The sequence below is a fragment of the Pogoniulus pusillus genome, chromosome 14, assembly GCF_015220805.1.
Source record: "Pogoniulus pusillus isolate bPogPus1 chromosome 14, bPogPus1.pri, whole genome shotgun sequence".
In the NCBI taxonomy this organism is placed as follows: Eukaryota; Metazoa; Chordata; class Aves; order Piciformes; family Lybiidae; genus Pogoniulus; species Pogoniulus pusillus.
In genome coordinates this window covers 99,626-122,978 of record NC_087277.1, presented here as the reverse complement: position 1 = coordinate 122,978, position 23,353 = coordinate 99,626, and the positions used below count along the sequence as shown (strand labels likewise).

Here is a 23,353-nt window from a genome sequence, read left to right as displayed (position 1 = left end):
CTTCCCTTCTCTAATGTGATGCCTTTGTCTCCCGCGGGGAACACGGTGACATCAGCACCAAACGGCTTTTTCACCTGAAGACCTCTGACCACTTTACAAAGCTTACTGAGGGACAGCTCATTCCAGTGTGGACTGAGCCCATGTCCAGGAGAGGGAGAAGCATTCTGTAAAACATCTTTAGGCAGCAAGTTGGGAAAGGGGTACTGAGAGAAGAATATGAACTAGATCCAAGGTCCAAACAAATTTGGACACACTCTCTGTAAGATGCCTTGGCCTCTGCTGGGCTTGCTGGGACTCTGAAGGGGTTCCAGGGTACTTGCTGGCCAAGGGTCTGGAGTGGTACACCAAAGATGACCAAACACACTGCTGGTGAGCTCAGGGGGAAAACAGCAGAGGGAAAAGCCAGGGTAGGTGGGAGTGGTGGCAATGGGAGGCTCGACTTGGAAGAAGGGTGCTGGGGGACTGGATGAGGTACTTAGTGCCATGGTCTAGTTGACTGGATAGGGCTGGGTGATAGGTTGGACTGGATGAGCTTGGAGGTCTCTTCCAACCTGGTAGATTCTATGATCTGCTAAGTGCTGGTGCTCTCTGGTGATATAAGCAGACAGGGGTTGGGGCATCTCCATCACAGCCCTGCACCCAGGCTTCTGCTGATGCTGGCATCTCTCTGTTCAGAGACACACAGGCCAGAGCCTTGTTCCTGCACTGCAGATATGTGGGTCCTCCTTTTCCCCACAATGGACACTGCTTTTCACAAGTGTTAAGTGGCACACCTGAACACCAGCCCCAGTGGTGCTCAGCCCTGGTACCTCTGAATACCACTTGCACACCAAATGCCAGCCCCAGTGGGTTCTGCCTAGGCCTGCACTAAGCAAGCCTGTGTTTATTCCAGACCCCAGATCAGACAGAGGGGTGGGATATAACCAGTCCAGCTCCCCAACACCTTGTATTTAGTAGCAGCATCTGTTCAAGCGGTGTCTGACTCATCTGGGTCTGGTCACCCTCTCATGCAATGCTTTTCACCATGACTGGGGGTTTCCATAGAGAGGCAGGCACTGCTGGCTCTGGTGGGGCCACACTTGGGGTCCTTGAGCTCAGAAGCCCACTGCATGCAGTGGGGCACATCTCCTCTCCACCCCCCCTGCCAGGCAGGGCTGTAGGAGGGCTGGCTGCTCTCCAGTGCAGGCAGTGAGGATGGCATGCTCCTCTCCTCTTCCTCGGTGCTCGGGCGAGCAGCCAGCTGCAGAGAAGGTGAACTTCTGGGACTTGGCACCAGTGAGAAGCTGCTGCCAAGAGCAGTTAATTTTTAATTTCTCTCAGGGCTTCTTTTCCACTGTCTCCACCCCACACCCCAGGGGAAGGTTGCCAGCATTTGTCTCTGGAGCTCATTGTGTTTGGCTGCATTCCTGACCATGAAGGATGAGACAGGGGTGTCCCCGACCAGCCCTGGTAGGTGCTACCAGGGAGCTTCTCCCTCTGCAACGGCTCCTTTCCTGGTTCAGTACTCAAGGATTGGACATGAGAGGCACCTTGAGGGCTGGGGCTGCAATCCAGCTCAGTGGGATCTCCCTGTATCACTGGTCCTAAGGACAGGCTCCCTGAGGCTTCATTTACCCAGAGGCTTCCCCCTCCTTCTGCTTCAAAGGAGCCCCCACCAGCAACAGATGCTTCTGGTCAAGTCAGGCTACAAAGATGCTGGACAGCAGCAGCATGCTGCCGGGCAGGGCACCTTCCCACCATGCTGGCCGTAAGCACGGTCCCCGAGTAGCTTGAAGATGTTCAGGCTTCCCTTTGAAAGAAGAATAACAAGCATTTCCCTGCAAGGGCAGCCACAAGCAGTGCTGTCTTGAAGCTTGCTCCTGAGAAGCACTGCCAAGGGCTGTCAGGAAGGAGTTGCCAGTCTTGCCTCTGAGGAAACAAATTGCCTGAAATGCTGAGAACTGCTGCCTGCCTGGTAGGCTGCCACTGGCATCAAGGGCAGCACAGAGCCCCCTCAGCACAGACACAGGAGTGCAGCCGTCCCGCTCCGGCTGCACATCCCCTCCTCTCCCCACTCGAGCCATTCCTCTGCTGAAATACCTTATTTTGGGAAAGAAATGATTGAGATTGGCACTGGAAAAGCATGGCGAGCTCAGAAAACAAAAGGAGAGCTGCTGGTTTGGAAAATGCCTCCAATTGGTAACCCTGGCTTGTTTTAAGCCCTTCTCTCCCAGCTGCCTCTGCACTGCCCTGCCTCGAGTACTTTCTGCAAGCAGAGAGCACATTTCACTGCAGGCTGTGGGTGCAGAAGCAGCAGCAGCACAGTGAAGTCACAACTGGCACACGCCGAACAGATCCAAAACGCACTTTGGTTTTCAGACACTTGAACTAAGTGAGATTGGGGTTCTGTCTGGGTCCCAGTGTCCAATTCACACCACAAGTCAGGGCAACAGTCACCCTCCTGGCACCCCTGGCACCTTTTGCCATGTCTGAAGGAGCTGTGTTTTTTCATGGGGGCATTACAAGCGTTGTGTGGACATAGTGAGCAGTGGGGTCACTGCTTGTGGTTCACAGAGAAAAGGTCATCACTGCTGCAAGAAAAGAAACTGAATCTGCTAAGGCTGCAGATCCAGGTAGACATTCACTAAGCCCCTCACAGAGCTGCTGTGGAATGTTCTTTTGGTGTTTCACCAGTTCTCCTTTGTCCTTGCCACTAGCGTGGCACCGGCACGGCGTCTCTGCCTGCAGCATCCTGTGCCAGGGTAAGGCACAGCTGACGTCCAAGTCACCACTGCAGGCAGCTCTCTGGTCCTCCTGGCAGAAGTGACTGGCCACCTTCCCTTGTGGGCTAAAAACCAGCAGAACAGAGGCAAAATAGCAAGCAAATGCGGTGGAGCTGCTGCCCTAATGATGCAGGGGGAAGAAAGACTAAGGTCTGAGCTTGCGTTTTCAGTTCCTAGAGTGTCACTGCCTTGCCCAAGTGCTGCTGTACATGCCAGCTGCGACTTCAGGGGTGCCACAGAGCCAGCAGTGGGGACAAAGGCTGCTCTTTCACAGGCAATCTCTTCACCAAACTGCCAGAAAAGAGTTTGGGTTTTTTTTTTCCATGAAGACTCCTTGTACTTATCCTTCCAGGAGAGGAATGAGAAAATCTGGGCTTTGTTCAGAAAGAAAAGAGTTCCTCTTTCCACTGCCCCTGACCTTCCCAAGACTCAGAACTTCTGCCTTGAGCTGAGCTGCTCAGCTTTTACCTTAGTGAGGACAAAGAGAACTTCCTTGACAGGAGTCATTTAGCTCCTTCATCAGGCTCTGAGAGCAGAGGTAAAGCAAACCATAGGCAGTCTTTCTGCAGAAGTGCCCACTGCGCAGCAGCTCTTCAATGACTCTGTTGGCAGTTTGGATCAAGGAAACCCTCCAACGCAGCAAGGAAGAACTGCAAATTCTGACCATGGCCTCGGTTTTTAGCAGAGAAGTAACTGAGAGTGCAGGGTGAAGAGAAATAAACGAAAGTGAAATCTGTGTGCTGTGTCGGATGGGCAGCAGTGTTCAAGCCGGGGAAGGCTGTGGTTAGACTGCAACATAGACTCTCACTCAGATCTGACTCTGCCCTCTTCTCATTTACACCAGCCTGTAAAACAAGTCTACAGAAATGCAGGCTGCCCTTGAGAAGAGGCTGTTTTGGTAGGGTCAGAACGACTTTAAATGGAAAACCTCATAATGATAAACAGCTATGAATAGGACGCTTGATGGACAGGTCCAGAGGACACCAGACAGCACTTCTGCCGAGATATAATTGCTCTAATTGGACCTGGCCTTGCTAAAATGGTGAGGCTAAAAAGAACTCTGCAATCATGCTGCCACTCTGCACAAAAGAAGAGTGTTGTGATAGGAAGCATACAGCAGTAGTGGAAATAATCAAACTCTTTGTGCAGGCTCCCCTCTGGCATCTGGGACTGGCCATTAGCAACACACAACACCAGCAGAGCATTTGCTTTTAAAGGTTCTCATGGCTGAGCTGCTTCATGGCTGAAGTCTCTTTGAGTATTACTTAGCTGAAGTTAGATGCTTCACATGAGCTGGATCCATGGGGTTTTGCAGTCCTGGAGGAGACACAGGAAGGCCATGTGAGGCACAGGCAGTGAATCTGCCTGCTCTAGGCATGAGGGAATTTGGTGAGGAACTTGTGTTCTCTAGAGTGAAAGCCTGCAGACTCCTTGTCTAATGAAACCACCATGTATCAGCTCCAAAAGCTGATCTCTTCTATAGGATGAGAACAAGCTCGAAGCTCTCAAAGGCAAAATCTTTGTACTCCAGTAGCACAAACTGTGCAAGGGCTGACTGTGCAGTGCTTCTCCAGTCCTATTTTGAATGCAGTGTCCAGCAGAGAGAGGAGGTCCTTTAGCCACCCTTACACCAAACAGCAGCAGTGGCAGAGCACCACTCCTGACAAAGGAAGCATTTCTCTCTCCTGATGCCCTCAGACAGCTCCATTTCACACCTGTGGCCTGTACTACAGATGCCCTTGGACACTGGGCAATGCTTCCAGAAGTCCCTTCAGGGGTAAACACAGCAGCGCAGGAACAATGGCAGAGGAACAACCAAGAAGTGGCAAGCCTGCCCCTGGCTTCATCCTGCTTCCACCTGGTGACAGGTGAAACTCGGGACTCTCCATGTCCCATCACGCCCTTTAGCCAGACCAGCCTGGCACTGGCCTGCTCCCAAGGCTAAGAGGCTTTGCAACAAGTGCTAATATAAACCTGTCTCAAAGCCTTTCAGCCACAGTGTGCACAGACAAGGGTCCCCAAAACACTGTCTCCTGCACCTCAGAAGCAGCTATGTAAATGTGCAAAAATGCAGGCACGATGCTCAGGAGCTGTTCATGCCCAGTCTGCAAGCCAGCACTAGCACCAGGCTCCCCAGGCACAATCAGTTATCCATCAAAAGGCAGCCTGGCTTACTGCACCCTCCCTAACAAAAATGCCTTCTCAGGTCTTCAGCAGCAGCACCCTGCAGCTCCTGCCCCTTGCTCACACTGCAAATCATGGTTGCAGGACATGCATCACCCAGAATGAGAGTGGTGGGGCAAGTGTCCTTCCCTGCACTCAGGAAAAGCAGCAGAGCTGGGTGTAGGTGGGTACAGGGAGGTGGCCCTAGTCAGGCACAGGAAAATAGTCTTGTTCCTCAGAGCACACTTGGGGTGACAGCACCCTTGAGTCACTAGGAACCCTGCCACCAGACAGTCCATTCATTTGTGCAGTCCTGCTCTGCTGTCCTGAGACCCCACCTGTTCTGGTGCCTCCAGCATAAGAGAGAGACACTGAACTGCCAGAGCAGATCTATCTGAGGGGAAGATGATCAGAGGGCTGGAGAACCTCCTCTGAGGGGAGATGCTGCAGGATTTGGAGCTGTTCAGCCTGAAGAAGAGAATGATCAGGGCAGTATCCTTCCAGTAGCTGAAGGGGAGCTACAAGAAAGCCAGGAAGGGACCTTTTTTACAAGGGCTTGTAGTGATAGCATGAGAGAGAATGGACTGAAGCTTGAGGAAGGCAGATTTAGACTGGGGATTAGGAAGAAATTCTTTCCAGTGAGGGTAGTGAGACACTGGAACAGGATGCACAGGTAAGCCATAGATGCTTCCTCCCTGGAGGTGTTCAGGGCCAGTCTAGATGAGGCCTTGAGCAACCTGGGCTAGTGGCAGGTGTCCTTGCCCACAGCAGAGGGGCTAGAACTGGATGGTTTTAAAGGTCCCTTACAACTCAAACCATTCTATGAATCAGGAGGGACTTATCAACACAAGTCCAAATGAAAAGAGAGGATGTGCTCATTTCCAGCTAATCTGTCTGCACTAAGCCAAAGATCATAATACAAATAATAGGAAAAAAATAAGGATTGACATCAGTGAGATTTATGCAGCTGAAACTTTGCTCAGCACTGTGAACATGTACAGAAAGAGTCCTGACAGAAACAGCAGTAACCCAAGCCCCATCCTCTGCTCTCTTGCATGACAGAAGGCACTGCTGGGAGTTCCAGGTGCCAGGCAAGCTGAAACAAGCACTTCAGCCCCAAGAACAAGCTTCTTGGCTTTTTTGCCTGTAAACCAGATCCTTACACTGTTGCAGTGTCATTTTGTGGCTGAAACTATTTCAGCAACTATTATCATAGCCAGACTGAAATTCAGAACACGATCTGAGTGCTTCAGTTCTTAATCAGGAGTTGTTTGGGAATGAATCTTACATGAAAACAGAGTTCAGCAGAAAGCTGACAGCGTCTGCAGACCACAGAAGGGAGAGGAATGTTGCAGCTCAACCTTCACATTTTCCACCTGTAGGACTTCAGCATTTGCTGAAGCTGTAGTGAGGGCAGTTCCTTCGCAGTGCTCCCTCTGGGAAATACCACATTCAGCAGTTCCTGAATTACAGACTCTAATTATATTTTCACACTGTAATGCTGTCTGAAATGCAAATTTGATGACAGAATAATTTGATCCATGTAAAATAATTACAAAATTACTGTTTCTCAAGCCTCAACTCATACTCCTGCTGTTTAAGAAGACAAATGTAACAGTAAAGTACAGCCAAAACATAACTGATTTTTTGAACTGCTATACGACTATGACTGTCTGCATAGGTTTTGGCTCGCCACGGAAGGCTATTTCTGAAACATAACTACTAAAACCATTCCAGAGCTGGGATTTTTGTTGCCTTAGCTTAGAACCAATAGCCAGGTCGGGTTTTGTTTTGCAATCAGAGTACCATGCTTGTGGCATCTGTATGTAGCTGGAAAAGCAGCTGTGGTTAAAATGCCAGCTCTCTGCTGCAGCTCAGTTATCACTTAAGCCAGCTGTTGCTAATGTTAAATTAGCACCACACCATCACTTTCAGCAGGGTGGAAGCCAGCTTCTGCAGTACGTCATTTAAGACCCTGAAACTCCATGCTGCTGTATCAGTTCCCCCTCCCACACAGGGGATTTTATTTCCCCTCCAATTATTGACTTGAGTAGTGGCTAGGACCTTAAAAAACGCGGCAGAAATCCCATTCTCTCTGAAAAATGCAAGGAGGAGTCAGAGCTCTGCATTGCAAGGGGGTTTTAGGTTTTACTGTGCTTCTAGCCTAAATCTAGATCGTCATTGCCCATCAACTCAAGCAGATCAAGGTAGAGCACACTGAAGGCTGGAGTGTGTTATTATTAGTAGGCTAGAGGCATCAACAACTCGCATCTGTATATATACATCCCTATATGTATTCAGTTATGTGAGAAGTGAGTCAAGGAGCTTGCAGTCCTTTCCAGACAAAGTGAAGAGCTCTGCTTCCTCAGGAGCTGCTGGTCTGCTTGCCCTTCTCCATGGGCAAGGAGGCTGTTGGAAGAGATCACCTCCCCCTTGTGACATCTGTAAATGATGGGAAGGCTGATGTGAGACTTGAAGGTTAATCTGGCCTCTCAGGAGAAGGTGGAGTACCACCGAGCCTGCATGCACCTGCATCTCATTTTTTACATCTTTCTATCCAAGGATTTCAAGCCCAAGTAAGTTGGCAGTGTCATGGTTGAGCATTGAGCAGAAGATGAGGGATAGGGTGGCTGCAGCAGTAGGAAGGAACCTATGGGCTGTTTGTTCATCTCCCAGGGTGAGTGAAACCACGAGAGAGAAAAGATGGTGGGATGCTTAGCATTACATCGCCTGGCAACTCCACACACTCCCAAGATAAAATCCAAGGGCTTGCTGAAAGCGTTTGTTGTGGAGCTGAGTGGTGAAAATGAGAGCATGAAATCACCCAGCAGAGGCATGCACCATGGAACAACTCTCACACACTGGCCCCTGCCCTACCCCTGAGGAAGGAGCTGTGCCTTTTCTACAGCTGCAGATTCTTTGCACTGCCTGTGAGCTCACCACGTTTCATCCGTACCCACTTTCAGGGCTCAGAGGAGACGGGGTCGCTGAGGTGCCTAAGGCCCTCAAAGACTCAATGAGAGGAGACAGACCTGGTTCCACTGCCAAGCAGGACACATCCTGGGCAGCCTCAGCAGCACTCATCAGCCTCCCCCCTAATGCTGCCCCTCAGATCTGCTGCCCCAGCGTGGCTGGGCCCCTTCTGGTAAAGTGTGAAGCAGTTTATCATCCTCCTCTCTCGGGTCAAGTTAATGCCTTTCAAAGACTTGCTCAGCATCTGCGAAGCAAGATGCATCCCTTCCAGCTGCAGACCAGGTACCTGTTTTCAAAATATTTCTAGTGAATACCTCTTGAGCAAAAGCTGCATTGAGCATTTTCCCCCTTGCAGTTGTTTTCAAGGCACAAAATGGTACAGGACATATTCAAGTTTTAATGAGGTAAAGCCCCAACCATCACCAAGCATCGCTGCCACACTGATGACTGAAGTCACACCTGGCAGGCGACTGCAGCTATTCATGGACCCAAATCCTCTAGACACGGAGAGACTTTTGCTGAATGGCAGGTGCTGCCCAACTCGAATCTCTCTCTCTGCTCCAAGCCCAGGCCCTCGACAGAACTGCCCCACCAGTGTGAGCTGGTGAACCAGTGGAACTTAGAGGGTGGTGGGTCACACTGACTGCCTCCTCACGTTTTAGTCCACCATCCCATTGCCTAGACTCTGGGGGGCTCACAGGCAGGTGGGGGAACACAGATGGCCATCAGATGAAATGGGGCTCCCCATGCCGACTGGGCAGCAGCTGTGTCCAGCTCAGCCTAGGCAGGTGGCCCCAGCGAGGACACTGAGAGTCTCATTCCCCAACGGGAGGCTGCACGGGGTGCAGCTCCACACCAAGGCTGCAGGGCTCTTCCTAAACTTGGTGAAGCTCACGTACCAGGACTTGTTTGAGATTCCTCATGCACTGATGCACTAGCATCATGTAAGGAATAAAGACAATTTAAAACATTTCAGCTTCCCCAAACGTTTCTGTGGACAAGAGCTACTTTGGAAAGAACCGATGAGAGAACACAAAGTGCAATGGCTTAGAGGGCTCAGATGCTTCTATCCTCCCTGCTCTGTCGAGAGTGCCAGACATAGCGAAAGCCAGAGCATTAAGCCATAACTTTCTTCACAGAAGTGCTTTCGGTTTTAATCTCTGCATGTCCCCCTTTCCGAAACAATCACTGCTGCTGCATTTGGTAACGTTACAACAATTGTTACAGAAGCTCTGAATCTTTTATTGCCCTTTAAAATTATTTGGTAGCTCTACGATTGTTCCAGAGTAGCAGCCGCTTTAGAAAATCATCACCATTATCAAAAAACCCTTTGAACTTTGAGAGGAAGGGAGCAGGAACATATAATTAGAGAAGATAAGAACGATCTAGCATGCTTTTCCAGGAAGCAGCGCACACGATGCTTCAGCTGTAATCTGTTCTTAGAATGAACCTCTATGTTCCCACACAAACACACTTAGGCTGTGGCACTAAACTTTGGGAGCCCCGCGACCTCCCTCCCCACAACAGCCCCCTCAGGGTAAATGCACCACAGAGCCGGACTCGAGCTCCCCGTTCCTCTATGAAAAGCCCCAGAGAAGATTTCATTTTCCAGTTACTGCGGTGCTGCTCCTGCTGCATTTCTTTTTTTAGCTTTTCTAACCACTCAACCCACAACAGAAAACCAAAAAGCAAAATCCAAGCTGTGAGTATGAGAAAAAGGGCGGACGCTTAAACGCTTGTGTTACAGCAAAGCTGCTCTCTTGGCATATTTCTGCTAAGTTTTCAGGAAGCTCTTGATCCTTCCCTCCGTAAGCAGCAGACGGCCAAGAGTGCCCCGGCGAGCCCAGGGCTGCAGTGCTCCGTGTGAACAAAGCTGACTGAAAGGCTCCAACTTTGCCAGCTGGATTTCTGCTCCCAGCTACAGCGCTGCTGCCTTCCCCCCGCTGAACACACTGGGTACAAACCGCCCGAAGGAGGCACATCAAAAAAGTGCAAGTTCCAGAAAGAGAGATAAAGACGCAGAGATGCCCAGATCAACACAATACCTACAGAGAATTCCTGTCAACTGCTGAAGGCACCAGCCTCGGATTACTGCTGATTTGTATTCCTAAAGTGTCAAACGAGAACAATACCATTTTATTCTCCTTTCGCGGGTCATTAACCTTATCTCCGCTCTGCACCGAGCACACCGAATTAGTAGCTGGAAGCTGCTTTGCATTTATCTGATAGTGCTGGGCTTGCTCACCGAGGCAAACTTCCAGCCCAAACAAACGCGCGCAAACACACCAGTCGCGGGACGCTGCTCTCCCGCCTCCTTCAGAAGAAAAAGGAGCCTCTGACGTGAAGGCAAAGCGAAAGGTTACCTGGCGCTGCAGCAATGCGGGTTTCAGCAGTCCATGCTCTAGCAGCCCCGAGAAGCGGCGGCAGGGATCAATCCAGCATCCACCGCGCTCTCCCACGGCTTTGGCTGCGCGGCCAAACCGCAGGCTCTGCCCCCGGTGACGTCAAGGCTGCTGTCACATGGCCGGCGCGAGCCCGAGCCGCCGTTGTCCTGGCAACGCCCGCGCTGCGCCCGAGCCGCCGCCATAGGTCACCTGCCCCCCGCGCGCCCGCGCCCGCGCCCCGGCGCCGGCGGCATCTCCGGCTGGCCGCGCTGCGGCGGCAGTCCCGTGCCCGAGGCTCCCTTAGCCCTGTCCCTGTAAGAAAACTTCTGCCTCTTCCTCCTGCGTTCCCAGCCTCCGTCAGAGAAAAAAACCCCAAACCTGTGGCCGCCTGGCTTGCCCAAGCACGGAGGCAAAAGCACTGCCTGTCATCTGTACCGGGCACCTCGGTGCCGTGCGGCTGGGTGCTGCGCTGCACAGCTCAAATTAAGGTCTTTCAGAAGGACACACAGCTGAGGTTCTGTTCGCAGCCGCAGAGATGCACGTTCGGTTGGCAGCATCTCTGCCCAGATTCAGGGTGAGGCAGCAGTGGCCGTTGCTGAAACAACGCAGGGTGGCATCCATGTGGCACTGCAGGCTGGTACATAGAGGTGCCTGACTAGTTTGGGCTCATGTCCCTGAGCTTCACCAGCCTCTTCCCACTGGTGAGTGATGCATCTGCTGCTCCCATCGAAACGTTCCCGGAAGGGGGATGAAGATCTCAACACAAGAGGGAACTTCTTTACTGTAAGGGTCACAGAGCACTGGCACAGGCTGCCCAGGGAGGTTGTGGAGTCTCCTTCTCTGGAGACTTTCAAGGCCTGTTTGGATGTGTTCCTGTGTGACCTGAGCTAGATCAGATGGTCCTGCCCCTGGCTGGACTTGATGATCTCCTTCAGTCCCTTCCAACCCCTAATATCCTGTGAGCCTGTGATCTGCCTGCCTGGATCTGGCTCAGACTTACCTCTGCAGCCCTATTCTGCAGGCAGGGACATGACACCAGTATCTCAGATTTCCTTGTAACTCTAAAATCCACTCCCTCCCCCCAATATCCTATTTTCCTCTCTGCATCTTGCCTTACCAGAGTTTTGCAGCACATAGACACACCAGGGGCAGGATGTGGGAGAGGCCAAAAGGAGAGAAAGACTTTGATCTGAGTCAGTGATGGCTACTGACCAGTGGCCAAGATATGAAATACCAGGAACAAGCTGCAATAAATGGCTCTTTTGAAAGTGGAAGCAGATGTAAAGCTGCATGGGATCTGCAAACACTAACACCAGGGCACCCTTAACTGAAACTGGCCTTGGTCCCTTTGCAACAGGCAAAAGAGAAACTATGTGAAATGAAAAGACAACCTGAGGAGGGTCATAAAGGGATGATGGGAGGAATTCTCCACTTGCAAAGTGGAGTGAGCATGGTGGCAACATGGGACTGGCATGCAGTGCAGGGACCACTGAGCACCATTGCCCTCCTCTGCATTCCACTCCCGGGTGCCAGAGCAGCAGGCACCTGGGATATTTATCCCAACATCAACAATAACACCCACTGAGCTCTGCCTCTCAGGCACAGCTTTATAAACTACTTCCTCGCCCCACTCCTGTTCACATGATGGGGCAAAGCCCTCTGAGATTGTGACCCACCCCCAGACCTTGACACAAAGCAGTGAAGAGAGCTCAAAGAGTTATTACAGTAAAATAATGCAGCATCCACTGCCTAAAATGAATGCCTTATAAAGAAAGCATTTGCAATTAGCTGGGAAACAAACTTGTGACTGTTTAACAGAGCAAGAACAACGTGGTGGATTTAATAAAACCCCACTGATTTCTGTGTATGTTACATATCCGTCCAGTGTGGAAGGCTGAAACTTCACATCAACACCACCCATAAAGCTGCACTGGAACATCCAGGTATATTTTTTCTCTTAATGGCAATGTTTGTACAATACAGCAAGTTTGGGATTGCATTACTTGCTATTAGTCTGACAAAAATGCATGCACCTGGGGGAGACTTTAATGGATGTGATCCTTTTAAAGGCCCTTTCAGAAAAGCAGACAATACAACACTTGCATTTGAGCAGTCCAAGAACATTTCAATAGCTGTTTTGCTGATGCCCTAAAGGGCTGATGAAGGAGGCAGGGTAGCCCTGCAGCTCCCTGCAGTGGCCACTTGGACATCCATGTCCGATCTGCTCCTCTGCAAGCACAGTCCTCCAGACCTGCAGCACACGAGTGTGCAGATCACCTCTGTCCTCTGGCATGGAAATAAGCCTTCCCTTTCAAAAGCCCTCTCCTTCACAGGGTGCTTCTGTTGTAGGAGGACACAGAGGGGTTTTAAACCACGCATGGTGTTTATAAGGACATACTAACTGTATGTTGTGGAGGTTGTAATTTTAAGCCTGTTGCGAGATGTTAAGTCAAACCCATAAATGACCAATGGTCTAAAAAACATATGAGAATCACAGAATCACAGAATCATTGAATAGTAGAGGTTGGAAGGGACCTCTAGGGTTCATCTAGTCCAACATCCCTGCCAAAGCAGAATCACCTAGAGCAGGCCACACAGGAATGGATACAGAAGGGTGCATCTCCTCCAGAGGAGACTTCACAGCCTCTCCAGGCAGCTTGCTTTAGGGCTCTGACACTCTCACAGCGATGAAACTTCTCCTCGTGTTGAGGTGGAACCTCCCATGGTCCAGCTTGTACTCATTGTTCTTGTTCCTACCACTGGGCAGCTTTGAAAAGAGACCATCACCTTCATCCTGACACTCACTCCTCAGATATTTGTAAACATTAGTAAGAGCCCCTCTCAGCCTTCCATTCTCCAGACTAAAAAGAACGGCAGCCTAAAGTCTGCTGCTCTTGGTTCCCAGGGTGCAGCAGAGGTCCTGCTGTGCCTCCCTGCCAACAGTGGCTGTGAACATCTTCTCCACAGGGAAGTTTCCTGGATTTCCAACTGAAATCCCAACTTCTCCACAGCAATTGCTGTAACCCAAAAAGCCTTTCAGGACTAGGCATGAGGGAGACCTTACCCTACTGTGATGGTTTGGGGGTTACCCCGCCCCCCCACACTTTTGTATTTGCCCCAGCTAACTCAGACGGCCTCTGGGAATATAGATGAAGCAATTTATTTACAGCTAGCAGAATTTACAAGCAGCTATTTACAATATATACAGTTATATACAATTATATACAGAAATATACAAAGGATAAACAATACAAAAGCACAACTCCCCTCCCAGAAACCTGAGTCCCCAGGAGGGGCTTTTAAACCACCCCAACACCTCCCCCCAGCCCCTCTCAACCTTACCCCAGTTCTCAGGAAGAAAAGAGGTGCAGCCAAGAGGTTAGGGAGCAGGGTTAGTAGGAGCAGGGTTAATGAGATGTGACCAGGTCTAAGGCAAAAGCAAGAGTGAGAGACAAAATGGAGAATAAGACTTTCTTCTTCCCAGAGTTCTCAGCGAGACTGTGAGAGAAGTTGACATCAATTGTTTTTCATTTCACTGCCTGTTATCTAGTTCTGTTACCAAAACACTCCAGCTTGCTTCAAACTAGCACACCTACACAGACAGCAACATGAAAGCAGCAGCATCTGTCCCTTGGAGAGCCAAAGAATCCTGCTAACTGTGGCAGAAAAGTTCATATTCCCTGAAGCAGCTTAACTTCTCCATGAGAAAGCCCCAGTGTCGCACTGGCTTCTTTTGTAGTGCCAATCAACCCAGTGCAAAGCAGTGAGACATGGGCACCGGCTGGTAAAACACATTAAAGGCTGAAGACTGCCAAGAGACAGATGCAATGTATCCATCTGGGACTATGGTACAAAGACTCAAAGTCCTCCCAACTTGAGGACATGATATCTCGTGGGGAAAGGTCTGTCCTGTATTTGAGACCTCCTCCCTCTCACTTCTCCATACTTAGAGGCTGCTGTGGGCACTGCCAGGGGCCATGAGTTGGCTCCTTCACCCTTAGCATGATGGACAGTCTGCCAGAGCTCCACTGACTGCAGTCATGTGTGTTATGCATCTTGCAGTGCACATGTAGATATGCCTAGTCCCTCAGTCTGCCCGTACCACACCCGCGTGGGGCCCTGTGTGACAGCTCACACACAGACACAGCGCTGCCTCTTGGCTCCACAGAGCTAACAACTGATAACATTCGTTTGTCCATAAAACAGAAGACAGGCAGGGAGCAGAAACCCTAGATGGCTTGATCTTTGAACCCACAGAGGACTAGACCTTCCCAAGTGCCAGTCCCTGCACTCAGGACAGAGCCGCATCCATGTCAGCAGCTGAGAATCTGCTCTTGGCCTTACTCTTGCCAAAACAATAGTTAGAAAAGGGAAGTCCTGGAATCTTCTCTCAGACATCCCTGAGTTTTTACTGCATTTAAAAATAAAAGGCAGGAAGAGCAAGCAGGCACAATTGTAACGAAACAGGTGTGCCGACACAAATGCGAGGAAGCACAGGTGCTTTGCTGGCCTTGCAGCCTGCTGTTTCAGACAGTGGCTGGTGTTTCCATTGGTACCGGTTACACAGATAAAAGAGGAGACAGGAACAAGAGCTCAGCAAAAGGTTGTTGTGTTGATTTCTGCACTTGTAGAAAAACAGAGTGAAGAAAAGAACCATAGGGAAAAAGACATTTAAGAATCAAAGAATCACCCAGGTTGGAAGAGAGCCCCAAGCTCATCCAGCCCAACCTAGCACCGAGCCCTGTGCAGTCAACCAGACCATGGCACTAAGTGCCCCAGCCAGGCTTGGCTTCAACACCTCCAGGCAGGACTGTGCTCAGGACTGATCCCTGGGGCACACCACTGGTGACAGCTGCCAACTGGATGTGGCACCATTCACCACCACTGCTCTCTGGGCCTGGCCCTCCAGCCAGTTCTTGACCCATATTAGAGTGAATCTGTCCAAGCCCGGAGCTGCCAGCTTGGCCAGGAGCTGCTTGTGGCAGTTGGTGTCAAAGGCTTTGCTGCAGTCCAGGCAGACTCCATCCACAGCCTGCCCCACATTCACCAGGCAGGAACCTGACCATAAAAGGAGATCAGGTTGGTCAGGCAGCATCTGCCCTTCCTAAACCCGTGCTGGCTGGGCCTGATCCCTTGGGCATCCTGTAGGTGCTGTGTGATGGCACTCAAGGTGACCTGTTCCGTGCCCTTGCCTGGCACTGAGGTCAGGCTGGCAGCTCTCTCATTTCCCTGTTCCCCCCTGCAGCCCTTCTTGTGGATGGCATCACACTGTCAGCTTCTAGTCTTTGGGGACCTCTCCAGTGAGCCAGGACTGTTGATCAATGATGGAGAGTGGCTTGGCCAGATCAGCTGCCAGCTCTCTCAGCAACCCTAGGGTGGATCCCATCCGAGTGGCTCAGCAGGTCCCTTACTGCTTCCTCGTGGATTACAGGGGGACTGTACTGGACCCTGACTCCATCTGCCAGCTCAGGAGTCCAGCTGTCCTGGAGACAACCTGTCCCACTGTTGAAGATGGAGGCATAGAAAGTGTTAAGCACCTCTGCCTTTTCCTCATCCTTTGTCACTATATTCCCCTCTCTATTTAATAAGGACTGGAGGTTGTCCTTGCCCCTTCTCTTGCCTTTAATATACTTCTAGAAAAACAATTCAATATGGAAACAAATAGAGACATTTTAGTTTCAATATGGCTGGCACTACCAGCACAGGGGGGTTGATATAAAAACAAGAAGGGAAAGTGGTTCAGCCCACCCCATGCACTGATGGTGGCCCAGCAAAAGAATCATTGTCTGAGTCAAATCAGATGGAAGATGGTTTCCCAGGAGCACAGCAGTGTAAGGAAATCCTACACTCTCCATACATACCTCTGTCATGACTCTTTAGTGCCACTAATCCCTGCTCCCAGCAAGGGTGAATGTTTCCTCTTCCAGAAGCAGTAATTTTGTGTGCCTGCACAGCACAGCTGTGCCTTCGGAGATTCCCTCAGAACCCTTCCTAGGGGAGAAGAGCCCCTGGGCTCAAGTGCTGGGAGGGTGTGAGCTTTGGCAGCAAGGCTCCCTTCTCAGAGACCTCTGACAGGCGCTGCTAAGTGGTGGTGGAGACCTCTTCTGCTATGAGCTGCCTTTTGTGACAGGGTCACTTTGTTTTGGCAAAAGATGACTTTTTGTAGAAAGCATGAGTTGATTTGCAACAGTTTTTCCGTCGCTGAGCCTATATAATGCCATCATCTACAGGTAGGCAGCATCGTGTCATTATGCAGTTGTGAGATAGGTAACAGCTTCTCACATGGTCTTTTAAAACTCCTGCTTGCACCTGTCTCCTCACTAATGCTGACCTCTTCTGGGGCTGGTGCAGACTCCTGCATCTCCTTCCCTGCGTCTCTCCTCTTTCTGCCTCTTCTCTTGGGATTCCCTTGCAGTGCTATCACCATTGCTCTGCACTATTTGCAGTTTAGATGGGAAAAACATCTTGAACTATGAATAAGATGAAACTCACTTCCTGCCACCCACCCTGCACATCTTCCAGCAGTGTATCTACTTTGGTAGCTAAAAGGAGCTGGGATCCATTCCCTGCCCTAGAGACTCAGTGTCACAACATTGCTGGAGCCTGCAGTGCTGAGCCTCACCCCAAGGAGGGTGGCTTCACCCCTTCCTAGCTGTTGAGAAGGATCTCAAGCCTGTGCTGTGCCCTAAATGACATCCAGGAAAGTAGATGAGCTTGGCCATCACATCAAACATTTGGCCTCTGGGCACTAGCAAGTGTGCTGGATGAGAATCACTCTTGCAGGGATGCCATCTTCCTAGCACTGAAGTACCAGGAGGCCAGTCCAAAAACTTATGAGAGCAGATGAAGACTGAAATGCTCTTAGCTAGGAAGAAATGCCATCATCTAGCTGTCATGATCAGTACCCCCTAAAGGACCAGGAAGGTGCCTTCCTTTGCTGCTGAATGTGGATTCTTTCCATTAGTTGATGCACTTGAGTTGTGTTCATGTATCTGAGAGTCAAACTGAAAGAAGACAGGGAAAAATTGTTTGGATGAAACAAGAATCGATTACTTGGCTGCCTGCAGGGAAAAGAGCAACACACTTTGGGTCAAAGAAAGTGTTTGGAGCGTTTTTTAAACGAGCCAAGGATATTCAGAAGCAAAGGTCTTCATCTGCAATAGGACTTCAGCAAAGACCTGTGTGGGCAGCAGGGATCCCTGTTGCCTGCCCCACTGGCAGTCAGCCTCCCTCATCTGTGGGGACTGCCAGTCTGGAAGTGCAGCCCACCCCTCTCCTCTCAAACTCTGCTGTTGGCACTGTCCGACCTAAGCTGGCTCATCTGGACTGAATTTGCTGATCGTTCCCAGTGCCTGAAAGCAGCACTTTCAGCAGAATAGCTGATTTATCCACTTGTCCCCCAGACCAAAATCATGTTCCGGGTAGTGAACTACCTCCTGAGCCCTCTTGCCAGGATCTCTGTGATCTCGCAACAACATTTTCTAATTGTCTGGTTCTTCTGTGCCTCCTTCTTGCTGTGTGGAAGCCACATGTGAGCCATAAAGATATTAAGATCCTGACCCAAAGTCATCTAAGCACATGGATAACCTGACTGGGGCTTGGATGTTACACGTGTACTTAAGAATTTGCTGGATGAGACCCAAGTGCCTGACAGCATCATGGAAACCAACCATGCAGACAGTGATAGCGATGCAGGAACATAAAGAAACAGTCCTTTTAGTCCCACGTAGGGAGAAAGGAACAGAAATCTGTAACAGGAACTCAGTCATCTGTATTTTAGTTCCACCTATACTAAAAAGGAACATTTCCAGTTTCTCAGAAGTGTTTGCAGTGTTTATCACACTTGGCAAATCTGAAATATTTTTACTTTCTTCTCATTTTTCTTTCCTGTGCTTCCTCTCCTCCTTTTTCTTCACCCCTTCCTTGAGCTGCTGCCATCCACTTCTGTGTAGCTTATCTGAATAGCTGCTAGCATTTAATTTACCATAACAGATCACCAGCCTGCACCCTGACAGGGAAGTACTCTCTCACCCTTCTGTTAAACACACAGCTGTGTAAACAGCTCGACTGATTAAATAAATCATTTCAGCACACTTTTGATGTGGTGTTTCAATGCCCACACTGGGGAACAGGAGCATCACATTGCCCTTGCTCCATGAAGGCACTGCAGTCCTGGCCCAGCACTTCCTACAGCTCTGAGGTGCTCCTCATGGCTCTTAGGAGCTCATCTGGTGCTGACTGAGTGCTGAGGGGAGTTTTCTTCTCTAGAGATCTTCAAAACCCACCGAGATACGTTCCTGTGTGACCTGCCCTAAGTGGTCCTGGCTTGCAGGACAGGGTGGACTGGATGAACTCTGAAGCATTCTCTGATTCCTGCATGCCATTCCCAGACAATCCCAGGGTGAGGGCTCCAGGCTGTGCTGGTCACTGCCTGACCCTTCCTTGCCCAGCCTTGCTTTGCCATCCAGCCATTATCTGTCCATAGGGAAAATCTCACCTGGGTTGAATCTGGACACAATAAACAGCTGACTGCTTAATTTCTCTGCCAGTCCTGCTCAAGGTATCTCAGTGCTCATCTCACAGTACCTCCCCAGCAGGTAATCTCTGCTCCTTGATGCTGGGTGGGTAGAGTCTAAATTGCCAGGCTTTTTATCAGTGGGCAGGCAGTGTTTGGAGCAGAACAAGAGGGCTGGTTCACAGGAAAGCCCTGGAGTTTTTTTCTCAGGAGGTGAACTCACTGTCCTTGCATGCATAGTTACACAGTGCTGCTGGCAGGCACTTTGTTAACTTCTTACTCCTCTGATATGAGAGAGAGGTTCCCAAGTGTCAGCAGCTGCTGCAGAGACAGCAAGGAAAGCATTCTTGGCATCTGTTTTCTGGCTTACAATGGGTGTCTCTGCCCCTTCTTCGCTAACACACTTTCCCCTTTTCTCCTGATACTCAAAAGGTAAGACACGATGAATGTGCCGGACATTTCCAAAGGCAGGAGCTGGAGAGGCCACCATGCAGGGTCAGAGGCCACCATGCAGGGTCAGAGGCCACCATGCTGGGTTGTAGATGATCCCTGCTACTTCAGCACCAGTTCTGCCCAAACCAATACAAAGACCCCAGACATGCCCAAGCATTGACTGGCAGCAGTGGCCAACCACATCTCTTTTGACACCCCACTTGTCACTTTCATCTTCTAGGGCACCCAGGTCTGCCAGCTCCAAGGGCCAGCACTCGCAGTGCCTGCCGGTGTCCCTGATACTGCTCTGCAGCACAGATGTGTGGACACTGGTTGGTCACACACCTGCAGCGCCAATGCTTGCACAAAGGCAAACAGATGATTTGCTTTCATGCTGCAGGCTCTGCAGCTCTGGCACAGCCTGGTCCTGCAACAGGAGGCAGGCATGAGGCAGCAAGTCAGTTGCTGTGCTGCCAGGCATCTGTGGCAGCAGCAAACCCAAAAGCTGTCACTTTCCAGAAGGCAGGCAGCAAAATCAGCCCCTCGCTAGTCACCTCCCACTCCTTCCCCACAGAGATGACAAACAGGAAGTCTGTTAGGACCTCAGACACCAAGCCACAAGTTTTAGACCTTTCAAGGCTCCAGTTGGTGCTTTGTGTGTCTCCTGAGTGCCCTTGTAAAATCAGATGTGACACCATGGCTTGCTCTCCCAGAGTGCCAGTTCATAAAAGCAGCTCTGCATGTAAGGCATCTTCATGGCTGGATCCCACTCCATAAACAGGTAGGTACCTGCTAGCCATGTTCTGAGCCCAGCAGTGGTTTATGTCCACCTGAACACACAGGAAAGCTCCTACAAATCAACCGCATCTGCCAGTCTTTCTGTTGACTTAATTGACCCCTCATGTATTCATGCACAGGGGTTTGCAGGCAGATATGATCTGGCTCTGCCCCTGGTTTGAACTGACTGGAAGCCACGTGAGTGTGGTTTACACAGGGAAAACACCACCACCAAATGCAGGCAGAGGTGGTACCCACATTCAGTGTGTGGTTTCCGAAGAGCACAGGCAAGACAGTCAGTGACTGCCTGCCGTAACCTTGTAGAAGTAGCCCAGGGATAAATGAAAGCAAAGCAGGAGCAGCCAGATGCTGTGAGACCCAGCCAGCCACTGCTTCTGTGTTTTCTGCTCTCACCTGCCTTTAACATGGACTAAGAGCTATGTCATAGGTTGAGTGAAGTGCATGTCAAGTACATTTCTGTCCTTTGCTGAGATGACCACAGGCCACAACAGATGGCCTCAGTTTCCTTGTGGCGAGTGTTAACTAAGGTGGTTTTCCCACATCTCTGAGCAAGTTGCACAGCTGTGCTGAATTCCAGCAACCAAACTCTTCAAAACATACCAAACCCCAGCAAAGGCAAAGCCATCACTAGAGGGACACAGCTTTGGTGAGCCAGATTACCAGCCACAACCAGGTGCCACAGATCTGCCCCTCACCTGGGTTGCCTTCTTATTGTGGACAAGAGTAGCACTTCCCACTTAGTGTAGCCACTAAATCCTCTTGGGTTTGTTTTCTTCAGGGGTGAATGCCACCCAGCTGTTTGAGAGCTGCTAGGCTGTAAATGCATTCACTTTTTAAGATGCAGAGACTAATATGGACAGATGCAGGACCCTATGCTGCTGACACTGCTGCAACCCAGTTCCGCTCTCTGGTGGGAGAGATTCTGTGCAGGACTTCTCAGCACCTGTGTCCTCTCAGACAAAAAGACCAACCTGGACAGGCAGAAGGGAAAGTGTCAGGGCCCACACTTTCTGCAGTCATTCAGCCCCTGCCCACTTCGGTGTCATGGCTCTAAGGAAAACTACAGGCATGAAGCCTTTTGTGGAGAAGAGCTCATGCCCTCTGGGCACCAGAGAGATGCTAATGGGGTCCCACAGTGGTCCATGACAATACACATTCACTTGAGACACTGGGCAATGCTGATGTGAAGAACTCTGACGATGGTGTTACCTCATCTTCCAGACTGAGACAGCTCAAGAGTGGTTTTCAGGACATAATTGTGGATTTGGATGCCCACTTCCCAGCTAGGGGCTACCTGAAGTGCCTAATTCTTTCTACAGCTTTGGACCTTGCTTTTGATGAAGTCCAGCTCTAGAGAAAGTAAGGAAGCAAATGCCAGTCAGGTAAGAAATGAGGCTGCTTGCTGCATTGTCCAAGGCTCTAGCAAGAGACAAGGATGAATGTGGGTGAAGGAAGAAGGCTGATTTTCCAGACATGGAAGTACTTATAGCATGAGGCCAAGGTCTGGGGTTGTGTGCTTTAAGAACATGCAGGTGTGACAAACAGAAGACTGTTGGCTTCTCCTGGATTGCATCCACCCAAGAGCTGCTAAAAGAGGAGAGGAAAGCTGTCTAAAAGAGAGGTCACGCCTGCACAGTATTTCCCAGGGACCCTTCAGAGGACAGAGAAGTGTTGTTTATATCTGTTCTTCAGTCTTACTTTGCCTGAGAAAGCAATTTCCCTGCCCAGAGCTTATTCCCATTGCACCTGGAGGGTAGAAGGTGACTCTTAGGAGGTAGCTGATGCCCTCTACCACCATGGATATGAGGAGCTATGAGCTCTGTATGGCCCTGAGGGTTGGGACACCTCCTCTGGCCAGAGAAGAGAGCTCTCCTGACATAGTTTCATGTTTTGGTGATCAGCTGTGTTATACTCAAATGAGGTTGGTGAGCTGTTAAATGCCTGTGCCTGCTGCTGGCAGGACAGTTGCAGATCCAGCTGCGTGGCCTCCCCACCTATGTAACCCACACACAGCTCTTGCCTGTGGAGCACACAAACCCACAGCGACAGGCAAGAAAGTGCTAGAGGAGGAGGAATGCTAGGTCCTGGCAAAGCAAATATCACCATATGCACCCACCGTGTAAGAAGAGAAATGTAAACAGAGCCCTTTCCAAAACAAATACCTGCAGAATAAACACAGACAGGCAATATATGAAACAAAACCAAGCAGCAAGGCACAGGGGAATGTCTCAGCAGCAGCCACCGGCCCAAGGCCACCAGAAATGCTCATTGCCCTCTTCCTGCATCTTCTCCTACAAGCAAAGCCGCTCTGGAGAGCACGTAAGGAGTGAACGGGCAGCACTGACCCAGACCCGGAGTCAGAGGCCTCTTGCTGTGGACAGCAGGCACCCACGGGGCCGCTGGCAAAGCCACGGTGCCCCCGTGCAGCCGAGCAGGGCATGGGGACAATGCTGCAGGGCAGAGCAGGGCTGGCAACAGGCAGATCAAGCTGGGCAGACTCGCCTAGTCCCTCACCGCCCCCACCAAAGGGAAGCAAGCCAGAGGCGTTCTGCCCCGGGGCGCGCTGGCTGGGCTAGCAGAGGGCTCCTCCTCCCCACGACCATCCGAGTCCGAGGGCAGCCCACGGCAGGGCACGCCGGGCCGGGCAGCAGCCCAGCTGCCACCAGCTCTCTGCAGGGGCTGACGAACAGGGCATTATTGATTCCTGTCCTCCAGCACAATGTCTGCCCTATTCTCCAGACTTTGCACAGCACAGACCCGAACCAGACCCCTCCTGTCCAGCATGTGCTGCCCTGAGGACACTCTGACCTTTCTGAGGACAGAGAGACTTGTACAGCCTGTGCCCTCTGCCCCTTGCAACACCGCATCCCCACCCAGAGGGTCAGCCTCTGTGTTGCCCTCATCCCTCCTACCTCCTCCAGAGACACAGCACGGGGTGAGATTTTTCTCCCTTGTCCCAGCAGGGTGAGCCTCCGGTACGGAGGCTACAAGGGTAACTTCTGCGAGAAGCTTCTGCCGTGCCCTGTAGAGTCAGTGCCAGCTGGCTCCAAGGTGGACCTGCTGCTCTGCCCGGCTCAGCCCACCAGTGGCAGTGGTAGGGCCTCTGGGTGTTTTCGAAGGGGAAAAAAGCGACATACAACATTAACAGCAGCCAGGGAGAGGGGGGAGAATACGTGAGAGAAACAATTTTGCAGACACCAAGGTCAGTGAAGGAGCAGGAGGAGGTGCTCCACTGCAGGAGCAGAGGTGGTGAAGATGATGGTAAAACGGGCTGTCCCCTGGCAGCCCATAGAGGCACACACCCACCTGCAGCCAGTGGAGGACCC

At 50.8% G+C, this 23,353-nt stretch overlaps 1 protein-coding gene across 1 annotated transcript in view; it reads right to left on the bottom strand.

Annotated features, from left to right (window-relative positions):
* The window catches only part of NCALD (neurocalcin delta), a 41,079-nt gene extending 30,696 nt beyond the window's left edge, over positions 1-10,383 (bottom strand). The window contains exon 1 of the mRNA XM_064154008.1: positions 10,262-10,383. The gene's annotated coding sequence lies outside the window, so the exon portion shown is untranslated. The remainder of the gene's footprint in view (positions 1-10,261) is intronic.
* Positions 10,384-23,353: the final 12,970 nt, after the last annotated feature.